The 12,260-nt window shown below is 45.1% G+C and overlaps 1 pseudogene; it reads right to left on the bottom strand.

Moving 5' to 3' along the window:
• The window catches only part of LOC139240298 (pregnancy-specific beta-1-glycoprotein 4-like), a 42,883-nt pseudogene extending 32,104 nt beyond the window's left edge, over window positions 1–10,779 (bottom strand).
• Window positions 10,780–12,260: the final 1,481 nt, after the last annotated feature.

The following is a 12,260-nucleotide window of genomic DNA, read 5'->3' as shown; positions in this document are numbered from 1 at the left end:
CCTCAGGTTTGCTGCTTTTTCTGGCCAATTTATATGCATCTTCCTTGGATTTAACACTTTCCCTAATTTCCCTTGTTAGCCATGGTTGAGCCACCTTCCCCGTTTTATTTTTATGCCAGACAGGGATGTACAATTGTTGAAATTAATCCATGTGATCTTTAAATGTCTGCCATTGCCTAGCCACCATCAACCCTTTAAGAATCATTCACCAGTATATCCTAGCCAATTCACATCTAATACCATCGAATTTACCTTTCTTTAATTTCAGGACCCTAGTCTCTGAATTAACTGTGTCACTCTCCATCGTAATGAAGAATTCTACCATATTATGGTCACTCTTCCCCACGGGACCTCGCACACAAGATTAATTTTCTCTCATTTCTCAAAACCCCGTCTAGGATGGCCAGCTCTCGAATTGATTCCATGACATATTGGTCTAGAAAACCATCCCTTATACACTCCAGGAAATCTTCTTCCACCGTATTGCTACCAGTTTGCTTAGCCCAATCTATATGTAGATTAAAGTCACCCATGATAACTGCTGTACCTTTATTGCACGCATCCCTAATTTCCTGTTTGATGTCATCCCCAACCTCACTACTACTGTTTGGTGGTCTGTACACAACACCCACTAGCGTTTTCTGCCCTTTGGTGTCTGCAGCTCTACCCATACAGATTCCACATCATCCAAGCGAATGTCCTTCCTTCCTATTGCATTAATCTCTTCAACCAGCAACGCTACCCCACCTCCTTTTCCTTTCTGTCTATCCTTCCTGAATATTGAACACCCCTGGATGTTGAATTCCCAGCCTTGGTCATCCTGGAGCCACGTCTCCATAATCCCAATTACATCATATCCGTTAACAGCTGTCTGCGCAGTTAATTCATCCACCTTATTATGAATGCTCCTCACATTGAGACATAGAGCCGTCAGGCTTGTTTTTTTTAACACTTTTTGTCCTTTTAGAATGAGGTTGTAATGTGGCCCTTTTTGATTTTTGCTTTTGAGTTCTCTGCCCTCCACTTTTACTTATCACCTTTCTACCTTTTGCTTCTGCCCCCATTTTGCTTCCCTCTCTCTCCTTGCATAGATTCCCATCCCCCTGCCATATTAGTTTCAACCCTCCCGAACAGCACTAGCAAACACTCCCCCTAGGACATCGGTTCCGGTCCTGCCCAGGTGCAGACCGTCCGGTTTGTTCTGGTTCCACCTCCCCCAGAACCGGTTCTAATAATAAACATTAGCAATTTTCTTAACATTTGATCCTGAATCTGTAATGGGACCCTTTACATGAGAAATAAACCCTAGAATCTCTCATTATGCCTCTCAACGCATCTCCTGGAAGCACAAACTAGGAGAAGCAATCACCAGTGGCTGCCATAGTACTTTCAGATTTAGGCTGCTTCACCATACAGAATTGTTCATCAGAATCAGCCTAAAAGAAAGTTGTAATGGCAGAAGCTGAATTGAATGTTGATCCTTGTCTCATTCAGGCCTCACGTATTAATACATTTATAAGGCATAATTTAATGTACATGGGAGATAGATGATTGACTTGCAAAACAAAATACCAGGCCTGCATCCTGTGGATAGCATGACTCCAACATAAGTTTGTAGGTGATGAAGCAAGCAACCTTCCAGCTACTTTCGTCAGTTCAATGTCATAGACAATTCCTCTGATGATTAGAGCTATCAGAAAAGAACATTATTGTTCTTTCATACGCCATACCATTTAAATATGCATGGCTCAAAGTTTACTGCAGTACCAACCTAGACAAAGCCAGGGATTTTACACTTCTGAGCCCTTGACTATGTCAACCATTGCTCAATGGGTAACTCTCTCACCTCTCAGTTAGAAAGCTTTGGGTTCAAATCCCAATCCAGAGACTTGAGCACAAAATCTAGGCTGACACTTCAGTTCAGTACTGAAGGAGTGCTGAACTGTCAGAGGTGCTGCCTTTAGGATGAGACGTTAAACCAAGGCCCTGTTTGCCCTCTCAGGTGGACGTAAAAGATCCCATGTCACCAATATTCCCTTTTAGCAGCGCGTCCGCACAGCGCTCCAGTGATCCTGTGGAGCAGCTTTTCAATGCAAAAACTGCACATGTGCAGTATTTCGAATGGCCCGTGCAGACATTTAAAGGGTCTGCGCGGCATTAAAAAAATTTACAGGCAACATTGCGCTGCACTATTCCAAAGAAGAACAAGGGAGTTCTCCCTGGTGTCCTGGCCATATACATCCCTCAACCAAAACTAACATCACTAAAACAGATGATCTGGTCATGATCACATTGCTGTTTGCAGGAGCTTGCTGTGTGCAAATTGGCTGCTGTGTTTCCTGCATTACTATAATGACTACACTTCAAAAGAACTTTGTTGGCTGTAAATTGTTTTGGGACATCCTGAGATCGTGAATGATGGAATATAAATGTCGTTTGTTGTATTACCTGTCAGAAAAAGCATGGGCTGAGGTGAGGAATTTTCCAATATGTGCTATGGCTACACATCAACCTATCGGTTGGCATAGTTCACCTGCACAACAAAGACAAATTAACCTGACCCCGAGCTTCTGGTCGCCTGTCACTTTCATTCTCCGCCCACTCCCACTCTGACCTCTCCGTCCTCGGCCTCTTACGCTGTTCCAGCAAAGCTCAACGTAAGCTCACAGAACAGCATTTAGACACTTCACAGCCTTCTGGACTCAACAGCAAGTTCAACAATTTCAGACCATAACCTCTGCACCAAATGTTCCCACATGGCAGCTGTTGATGATTCAGCCATTTCCATTTACACCTCATCTAGACTCATCTTTTGTTTCTTAACTTGCCCCATTACCATCTCATGTTGCCTTGCACCATCAACCCTTTTGTCTATTAATCTCTTCTGCCTTCCATCCTATCACAGACCTTCCCTTTTGTTCTTTCCTCCCCTCCCTCCTTTCCCTGCCTCTACACATGCTTAAAAATCTGTTACATCTCCAACATTCTCCAGTTCTGACCAAGGGTCATCGACCTGACATGATAATTCTGTTTCTCTCTCCATAGCTGCTGCCTGACCTGCTGACGATTTCTAGTATTTTCTGTTTTTATTTCAGATTTCCAACATCCGCAGTAATTTGTTTTTGTAAAGGCTATTAACCCTGTCTCATCAAGCAGTAACAGAAACCATTTTCAAATGAACAGAACCTAGCTATTAATCATTTAAATATATATCATGTTGAGGACTTTTTCATTTGAAACAGGATATATTCTGCTGCCGATTCGTTAATTATGTTATTACATTTTTTTTTGTTGTGCAACATGTTTTGCGCCCGTCAATTATTTTTTCCCTCTGTTAATTTTTCTGAAACAGGTCAACAAAGTTTTTTTTTCTGAACAGAAATAGGAAAATATATGGGGAAAAATACCAGAAATATTTCCTTCATATAGCTTCAGCCTGATGAGGAATGTCTGATCTAATAATATTTATTATGTGATACTGCAAGGCAGAGAATGTCAAAAGGTGAGTGGGCAAACTCATGGCAGATGCAGTATAATGTGGATAAATATGAAGTTGGTAGCAAAAACACGAAGGCAGAATATTATCTGAATGGCGGCAGATTAGGAAAAGGGAAGGTGCAACGAGACCTGGGTGCCATGGTAAATCAGTCATTGAAAGTTGGCATGCAGATACAGCAGGCGGTGAAGAAGGCAAATGGCATGTTGGCCTTCATAGCGAGAGGATTTGAGTATAAAAGCAGGGAGGTCTTACTACAGTTGTACAGGGCCTTGGTGAGGCCTCACCTGGAATATTGTGTTCAGTTTTGGTCTCCTAATCTGAGGAAGGACGTTCTTGCTATTGAGGGAGTGCAGCGAAGGTTCACCAGACTGATCCCAGGATGGCAGGACTGAGGAGAGACTGGATCGACTGCGCCTGTATTCACTGGAGTTTAGAAGGATGAGAGGGGATCTCATAGAAACATATAAAATTCTGACGGGACTAGACAGGTTAGATGCAGGAAGAATGTTTCCGATGTTGTGGCAGTCCAGAAAGAAAGCGGTACTGAGGTGAACGATCAGCCATGATCTTATTGAATGGTGGTGCAGGCTCAAAGGGCCAAATGGCCTACTCCTGCATCTATTTTCTATGTTTCTATGTTTCTATAAATTTGTTCCAAGAAACCTTGAGATATTAAGTGGTGGAGTTTCCACTGAGGATGCAATTGGCAAAATGCCTTCAGAATGCGTTGGACACTGCGTCGGTTTTGCCGAGGTGAAGTTACATTCAAGTTTCCATCCAAATTTATTGGCATAAGTCCGAACGTAAAATCTCCCCTGAATCAGTGAGATCAGGCTGTATCATCGATTGTAGTCAATTACAAGTGGAACTTGTCAGTAACGCTGGATACATGTGACCACGGGTGCTGGTGCGCTCATGATTCTGGGTGCATTGTGATGACCACCCAGAACAGGCACAGTTGACGGAGATGTGCCATTCCGATCTGGCGGAATTGGGGTGGCCTTTTTTTTTAAAAACGAGCACTGCTTCGAATGAATGGACATTTGACCCAGCAGAAAATATTGCGGCTATGACAGCATAACCAGGTTACGGGCATAAAGTGCTTGCATTTAAAATTCTGTGATCTTTAGCAATATTTACTTTGATTCCGCATAATCTGGGTGTAAATTATACAGAAGTGCCATGCCTAAAATAGGGCACATTTACTTAACAATTGTAGCATGAATGTGAGGTTGCTCTATTTTGCAACAATGGTGCAGTTATAGTGCAAATCCAACCTGACCAGAGATGAGTGCAATGGGAGACCTGAGCTGAGACACTCCCTGGAGTCTCAATGCACTTGGCTCTGTAGTCATGTGGGACTCTAACTGTAGTGTCAGCTATGGCTCAGTGGGTAGCACACTTGCCTATGAGTCAGAAGATTGTGGGTTGAAATCTCACTCCAGGGACTTAAGCGCAAAAACCTCGGCTGACACTACAGTGCAGTGCTAAGGGAGTGCTGCACTGTCGGAGGTGCCGTCTTTCGGATGAGACATTAATCCGAGTCCCCTCCGTTCTCTCAAATAGACATGGCACTATTTTAAAGAACAGGGAAGTTATCCCCGTGTCCTGGCCAATACTTATTCCTCAATCAACATCAAAAAACAGAATATCTGGTCATTATCACATTGCAGTTTTTGGGAGCTTGCTATGTTCAAATTGGCTGCGGTGTTTTCTGTTATGTATGTAAACTTGTATTTACTCTGTACAGCCACTAGAGAGCACGTCGCCTGGAATCCCAAGAGATCCCATAATCCCTTGGGAGCACAGGTAGTTAAGGAGGCCTCACCAGGTTGGAGAGGCACTCTGGAGACCTGCAATAAAAGACTAAGGTCACAATTTACTTTGAGCTCAGAGTGTTCAGTCTGACTCTTTCTCCATACATAACAACTGGCGATGAGATACAGATAGCAAACCCAAAGATGCAGAGAACAGTGGGCATCCTGGAGAAATTCTCAGAGGGAGATGATTGGGAAACTTTTGTGGAGCGACTCGACCAATACTTCATGGCCAACGAGCTAGATGGGGAAGAGAGCACTGCCAAACGAAGGGCGATCCTCCTCACTGTCTGTGGGGCACCAACGTATGGCCTCACGAAGAACCTGCTCACTCCAGTGAAACCCACGGAAAAATCATGCGATAATTTGTGCACACTGCTCCGAGAGCATTTGAACCTGAAAGAAAGTGTTCTGATGGCGAAGTACCGGTTCTACACCTACAAAAGGTCTGAAGGCCAGGAAGGGGTGAGTTATATTACCGAGCTAAGACACCTTGCAGGTCATTGCAAATTTGAAGGATATTTGGAGCACATGCTCAGAGACTTTTTCATTCTTGGCATTGGCCACGAAACCATACTTTGCAAACTTTTGACTGTAGAGACCCCAACCTTGAGTAAGGCTAGAGCGATAGCCCAGGCATTCATTGCTACCAGTGATAACAGTAAACAAATCTCTGAGCACAAAAGTGCTGCTACAAGTACTGTGAATAAAGTGATATTGTTTTGGAACCGTAACGTACAGGGCAGCTCAAACATGACTGCAGTTGCACATCCAACATCAAGGGTGATGAATGCAAGGCCATTAACACCTTGTTGGCGCTGCGGGGGCGATCATCGTTTCCATTCATGCCGATTCAAAGAGTACGTTTGCAAAGGCTGTGGAACAATACCTCCAACGTATGTGCAGGCAAGCTGCTAATCCTGTTAAACCTGCAAACCACCATGTTGCAGAGGAGGACAGATCCATGGAGGATCATGACAAACCAGAGTCTCAGACAAAGGAGGCGGAGGTACATGGGGTGCACACATTCACCACGAATTGTACCCGATAATGCTGAATGTTGAACTAAATGGACTCCTGGTGTCAATGGAGCTGGACAGGGGCATGAGCCAGTCCATCATGGGCAAAAAGACTTTCGAAAGGTTGTGGTGCAACAAGGCCTCCAGGACAGTCTTAACTCCAGTTCGCACGAAACTAAGAACTTACATGAAAGAACTGATTCCCATAATCAGCAATGCTACCGTAAAGGTCTCCTATGATGGAGTGATGCACAAGCTACCAATCTGGGTGGTACTGGGTGACGGTCCCACGCTGCTCAGCAGGAGCTGGCTGGGAAATATACACTGGAACTGGTATGATGTCCGAGCGCTATCGCTGACTGACGACACTTCGTGTGCCCAGGTCTTAAACAAATTTCCTTCGCTGTTTGAACCAGGCATCGGGAAATTCCAAGGAGCAAAAGTGCAGATCCACCTAATTTTTGGGGCGCGAACCATCCATCACAAGGCGAGAGCAGTACCGTATATGATGAGCGAAAGGGTAGAGATTGAGCTAGACCAGCTGCAAAGAGAGGGCATCATTTCACTGATTGAGTTCAACGAGTGAGCCAGTCCCATTGTCCCAGTCCTCAAGGGAGACAGCACCATCAGAATCTATGGCGATTACAAAGTAATTATCAATCGTTTCTCCCTGCAGGACCAATACCCACTACCAAAGGCCGATGATCTCTTTGCAACGCTGGTTGGAGTAAAGACCTTCACAAAGCTGGATCTGACTTCAGCTTACATGATGTGGAACTGGAGGAATCATCGAAGGCCCTCAGCTGCATCAACACGCACAAAGGTCTTTTCATTTATAACAGATGCCCGTTTGGAATCCGATCAGTGGCGGCGATATTCCAGGGAAACATGGAAAGCTTACTGAAGTTGGTCCCGCGCACCGTGGTCTTCCAGGATGAAATCTTGTTCACAGGTCGGAACACAGTTGAGCATCTGCAGAACCTGGAGGAGATTCTTAGTCAACTCAACCGTGTGCGGCTGAGGTTAAATTGCTCGAAGTGCATTTTCCTGGCAGCTGTAGTGGAGTTCTTGGGAAGGACGATTGCGGCAGATGGTATCAGGCCCACCAAGCAAAGACGGAGGCAATCGAGAACGCACCGAGGCCACAGAATGTGACGGAGCTGCAGTCGTTTCTGGGACTCCTGAACTACTTTGGAAACTTCTTACCAGGTCTCAGCACCCTGCTAGAACCACTGCATGTCTTATTACAAAAAGGGGACAAATGGGTTTGGGGCAAAAGCCAAGAAAATGCATTTGGAAAAGCGAGAAAATTGTTATGCTCAAACAAATTGCTTGTGTTGTATGATCCATGTAAGTGTTTGGTACCAGCATGGGATGCGTAGTAATATGGCGTCGAGTATATATTGCAACAAGCTAATGATTTCAGAAAACTGCAGCTCGTTGTTTATGCATCCAGGAGTCTGTCTAAGGCATAATTAAGAAAAAAGCGTAAGCGTGTGTCTATTGGGTAAAGAAAATGCATCAATACCTGTTTGGTCTAAAATTCTAATTGGAAACTGACCATAAGCCACTAATATCCCTGTTTTCCGAGAGTAAAGGGATCAATACCAATGCATCAGCCCGCATCCAGAGATGGACGCTCACGCTGTCCGCATACAACTACGCCATCCGCCACAGGCCAGCACAGAAAACTGCGCCGATGCTCTCAGTAGGTTGCCATTGCCCACTACGGGGGAGGAAATGGCGCAGCCCACAGATTTAGCCATGGTTATGGAAGCATTTGAGAGTGAGCAATCACCCATCACTGCCCGGCAGATCAAAACCAGGACAAGCCAGGACCGCTTATTATCCTGAGTCAAAAGCTGTGTGCTTCACGGGAGCTGGTCCAGTGTCCCAGTGGAAATGCAGGAAGAGATAAAGCCGTTCCAGCGGCGCAAAAATGAAATGTCTATACAGGCAGACTGCCTTCTGTGGGGCAATCGAGTAGTGGTCCCCAAGAAGGACAGAGACCCCTTCATCAATGATCTCCACAGTACCCACCCAGGCACCGTAATGATGAAAGTGATAGCCAGATCCCATTTGTGGTGGCCCGGTATCAATGCAGACTTCGAGTCCTGCATTCACAGATGTAATACATGCTCGCTGTTAAGCAATGTACCCAGGGAGGCAACCTTATGGTCTTGGCCCTCCAAATCATGGTCTAGGGTATACATTGACTATGCAGGCCCGTTCTTGGGTAAAATGTTCCTTGTGGTTGTAGACGCATACTCCAAATGGATTGAATGTGAGATAATGTCGGCAAGCACGTCCGATGCCACCACTGAATGCCTGTGGGCCATGTTTGCCACACACGACTTACCTGATGCCCTGGTGAGCGACAGCAGGCCATGTTTTACCAGTGCTGAGTTAAAAGAAGTCATGACCTGTTATGGGATCAAACATGTCACATCTGCCCCGTTTAAACCAGCGTCCAATGGTCAGGCAGAGAGAGCAGTGCAAACCATCAAGCAAGGCTTGAAGAGGGTAACTGAAGGCTCACTGCAGACTCGCCTATCCCGAGTCCTGCTTAGCTACCGCACGAGACCCCACTCGCTCACTGGGATCCCACCTGCTGAACTGCTCATGAAAAGAGCACTTAAGAGAAGGCTCTTGTTAGTTCACCCTGATCAACATGAACAGGTAGAGTGCAGGCGGCTTCAACAAAGTGCATCCCATGACAGCGCAAATGTGTCACATGAGATTGAAATCAATGATCCTGTATTTGTATTGAATTATGGACAAGGTCCCAATTGGCTTCCAGGCACTGTCATCGCCAAAGAGGGGAGTAGATTGTTTCGGGTCAAACTTTCAAATGGACTCATTCACCGGAAATACTTGGACCAAATCAAACTCAGATTCATGGACTATCCTGAGCAACCCACCTTGGACCCTACCTTTTTTGATCCCCCAACATACACACCAGTGGCAGCAAGCACCATGGTTGACCACAAAGCAGAACCCATCATTCACAGCAGCCCAGCAGGGCCCAACACACCAGGCAGCCCAGCAAGGCCAGCTGCACAGCAGCCCAGCGACGGCCCAACAAATGATTCAACAACACCAGCTTTCACACCGAGACGATCAACCAGGGCAAGAATGGCCCCAGATCGACTCACATTGTAAATAGGTACACTAATGACTTTGGGGAGGAAGTGTTGTTATATATGTAAACTTGTATTTACTCTGTACAACCACCAGAGGGCTCATCCCCTGTAGTCCCAAGGGATCCCATAATCCCTTGGGAGTACAGGTCTGCAAGGAGGTCCCACAGCTTGGAGGGGCACTCTGGAGACCTGCAATAAAAGAATAAGGTCACAGTTTACTTTGAGCTCACAGTGTTCAGTCCGACTCTTTCTCTATATATAACATTTTCCACATTACAATAGTGACTACACTCCAAAAAGCGCTTTGGGATGTCCGGTGCTCGTGACCAGCACTTTATAAATGCAAGTTTTTCTTAGATTTACACTACAGACCTTTAGTTACTGACTAATCTTGCTGCGCTATAAACCAACTCGCAGATAAAGGGATATATTATATATATATATATTTTATCGCAGACCAGATGAGGCACCAACACTTTCTGGTCTGGTAGTACAATGTCTGCGTGGTTTGATGCAGGCGGGCGGCACCGATTCGGCAGGCACCTGAAACTGACAGCGGAATGTAATTCCAACCTGTTCATTATTTGTAATACCTGAATTTCCCCGATCGGAAAACACACCCGAACAAGCCAGTGATTATATAGGGGGGTATATTGCAAACTATATGTGATTTATTCTGTAATTTTTCGTTTGGTTCTTTTATATATGTTAAATTATCATACGAATAGAATACTAATTGTTGAACAAATAATCCTCTAAAATAAACTTGTCACTCACCAAGTACATGCAGAGTGATGGTTGCTCTTCCGTCACGGCCGGTGTTTGTGAACATGCTAACTCTGTACTCTCCAATGTCCGAAACTGTCACTGACTTCAGCTGGAGCGATCCGTTCCGGAGGAATAACTGAGCCCGTGTTGTGTAGTCAGGACTGAAAAGCACACCTGCATCGTCCCACTGAACGATAACTATCTTCCCGAAGTTCCATCTCCCACTCTGCACCTCAGCTGATGGCCGCACTGAAAATAATGCATAGCCTCCGACGGTCACAGTTATCCGACTGTTTTCTGACTTGACCGTCAAACCCTGGAGCTCAACTGAATAAGAAAATCACATTGAGGGGTAAGTAGAGAGAAACACTCAAACTCGATGCAATATGTACATTTCTAAAGTGATACTAACGTCATCTCTTGCTGAATCTGATTTTCTATGACAATCCCGAAAAGAAATGAAACGAAAAGTGGTCCTCACCCGCAGATATCAATAAGCAAACAGCTACCGCGGTAAGTGTCAGTGTTGCCATCCTGAGAGAGCAGCGCCAGTCCCTGTTACACTCGGTGACTGACCCGCTCTTCCTGGTGTACAGAACAGGTCAGTTGAATCATTTACTAAAGCGGCAATGCTGCTTGGACCGAGTGTTGTTCACCTGACTGGAAACTCTTTCCACAGATTCCAATCTATTACATAGTATTTACAGCATAGAAATAGACCTTCCGGCCCAACAGGCCCATGCAGGTGGTATTTGCCCCACATGAACCCCCTCCCACCCTTCTAACCCCATCAACATTATCCCTCTATTTCTTTCTCCCTTATGTGTTTATCTAACTTCCCCTTAAATGCGTCTATGCTAGTCACCTCAACTACTCCTTGTGGTAGCAAGTTCCCGATCATAAAAACAGTCTGGGTAAAGAAGTTGTTCCTGAATTTCCGATTGGATTTATTCGGGACTATTTTATATTTATGACCCCTAGTTCAGGTCTCCTCTTCAAGTGCAAGCTTCTTCTCTACTTCTACCCTATCAAACCCTTCCATAATCTTAACGACCTTTGTGTTCACTTTTCTGAAAAAAGAGCCCCAACCTGTTCAACTTTCCTGATGGGAATACTCTCTCAGTTTTGGTGTCATCCTTGTAAATCTTTGTTGCACCTTCCTCAGTGTGTCTCTGTCCTTTTTATAATATGGAGACCAGGGGACCGAAATTGTCCCTCCCAATAAAGTCTCTGGCCGCCTGAAAACAGTGGCCACAGGGCAAAGCGGAATGACCGTCGACTCACTGCGGAGAGGCCACCATCTTGTAAACTGCCCTTCATCAGGGTCGGAGCGGTGTAGGGGACCGCTCCATCTGTTTTCCCGCCACGGCGTGCACACTCCGATCCCTTACCGACAGCGGCGACCCCTTCCCGAAATTGCCCCACGGAAATATCCCTCTTGTGGAATTGCCCCATGGGAGCGATGCCACCACAGGCTGGTGCCCCCGACAGCTTTTTGTGTCAGTACATTCCTTGTTGGTCAGTGGCGTGGCCGCCTTTAAAGGGAAGATGGCGCTGCAGGCAATGTCTCGAAATTAGAGCCAGACCTTTCAGGAGTGAAATTGGGAAACACTTCTACACAAAAAATAGAGGTAGAAATTTGGAACTCTCTTCAGCAAATGGCAATTGATACTAGATCAGTTGTTAATTTTTTAATTGGAGATTGATAGCTTTTTGTGAACTAAAGGTTATAAGGAATATGAGCCAAACTATGGAGTTAGGTCTCAGATCAACCATGATCTCATTGAATGGTGGAATAGGCTCGAAGGTCTCGATGACCTACTCCTGTACCTATGTTCCTATCAGCTACTTTCATTTGAAATCTAGGATTTATTAAATTTCCTGTGCAGAATGACATTCTAGCCTATGTAGTATCACATCAAGGTAACCTGTTTAGACTATCAGTGATATATGAATAAACAGAATAGCGAAAGAATGGAGATAACTATACATGTTGTTAACTATTATTAGTAAC

The sequence above is a fragment of the Pristiophorus japonicus genome, chromosome 31 (assembly GCF_044704955.1).
Source record: "Pristiophorus japonicus isolate sPriJap1 chromosome 31, sPriJap1.hap1, whole genome shotgun sequence".
Taxonomy (NCBI): Eukaryota; Metazoa; Chordata; class Chondrichthyes; family Pristiophoridae; genus Pristiophorus; species Pristiophorus japonicus.
Note: the sequence above shows the minus strand (reverse complement) of the source record. Positions and strands in the feature narration are given on the sequence as shown.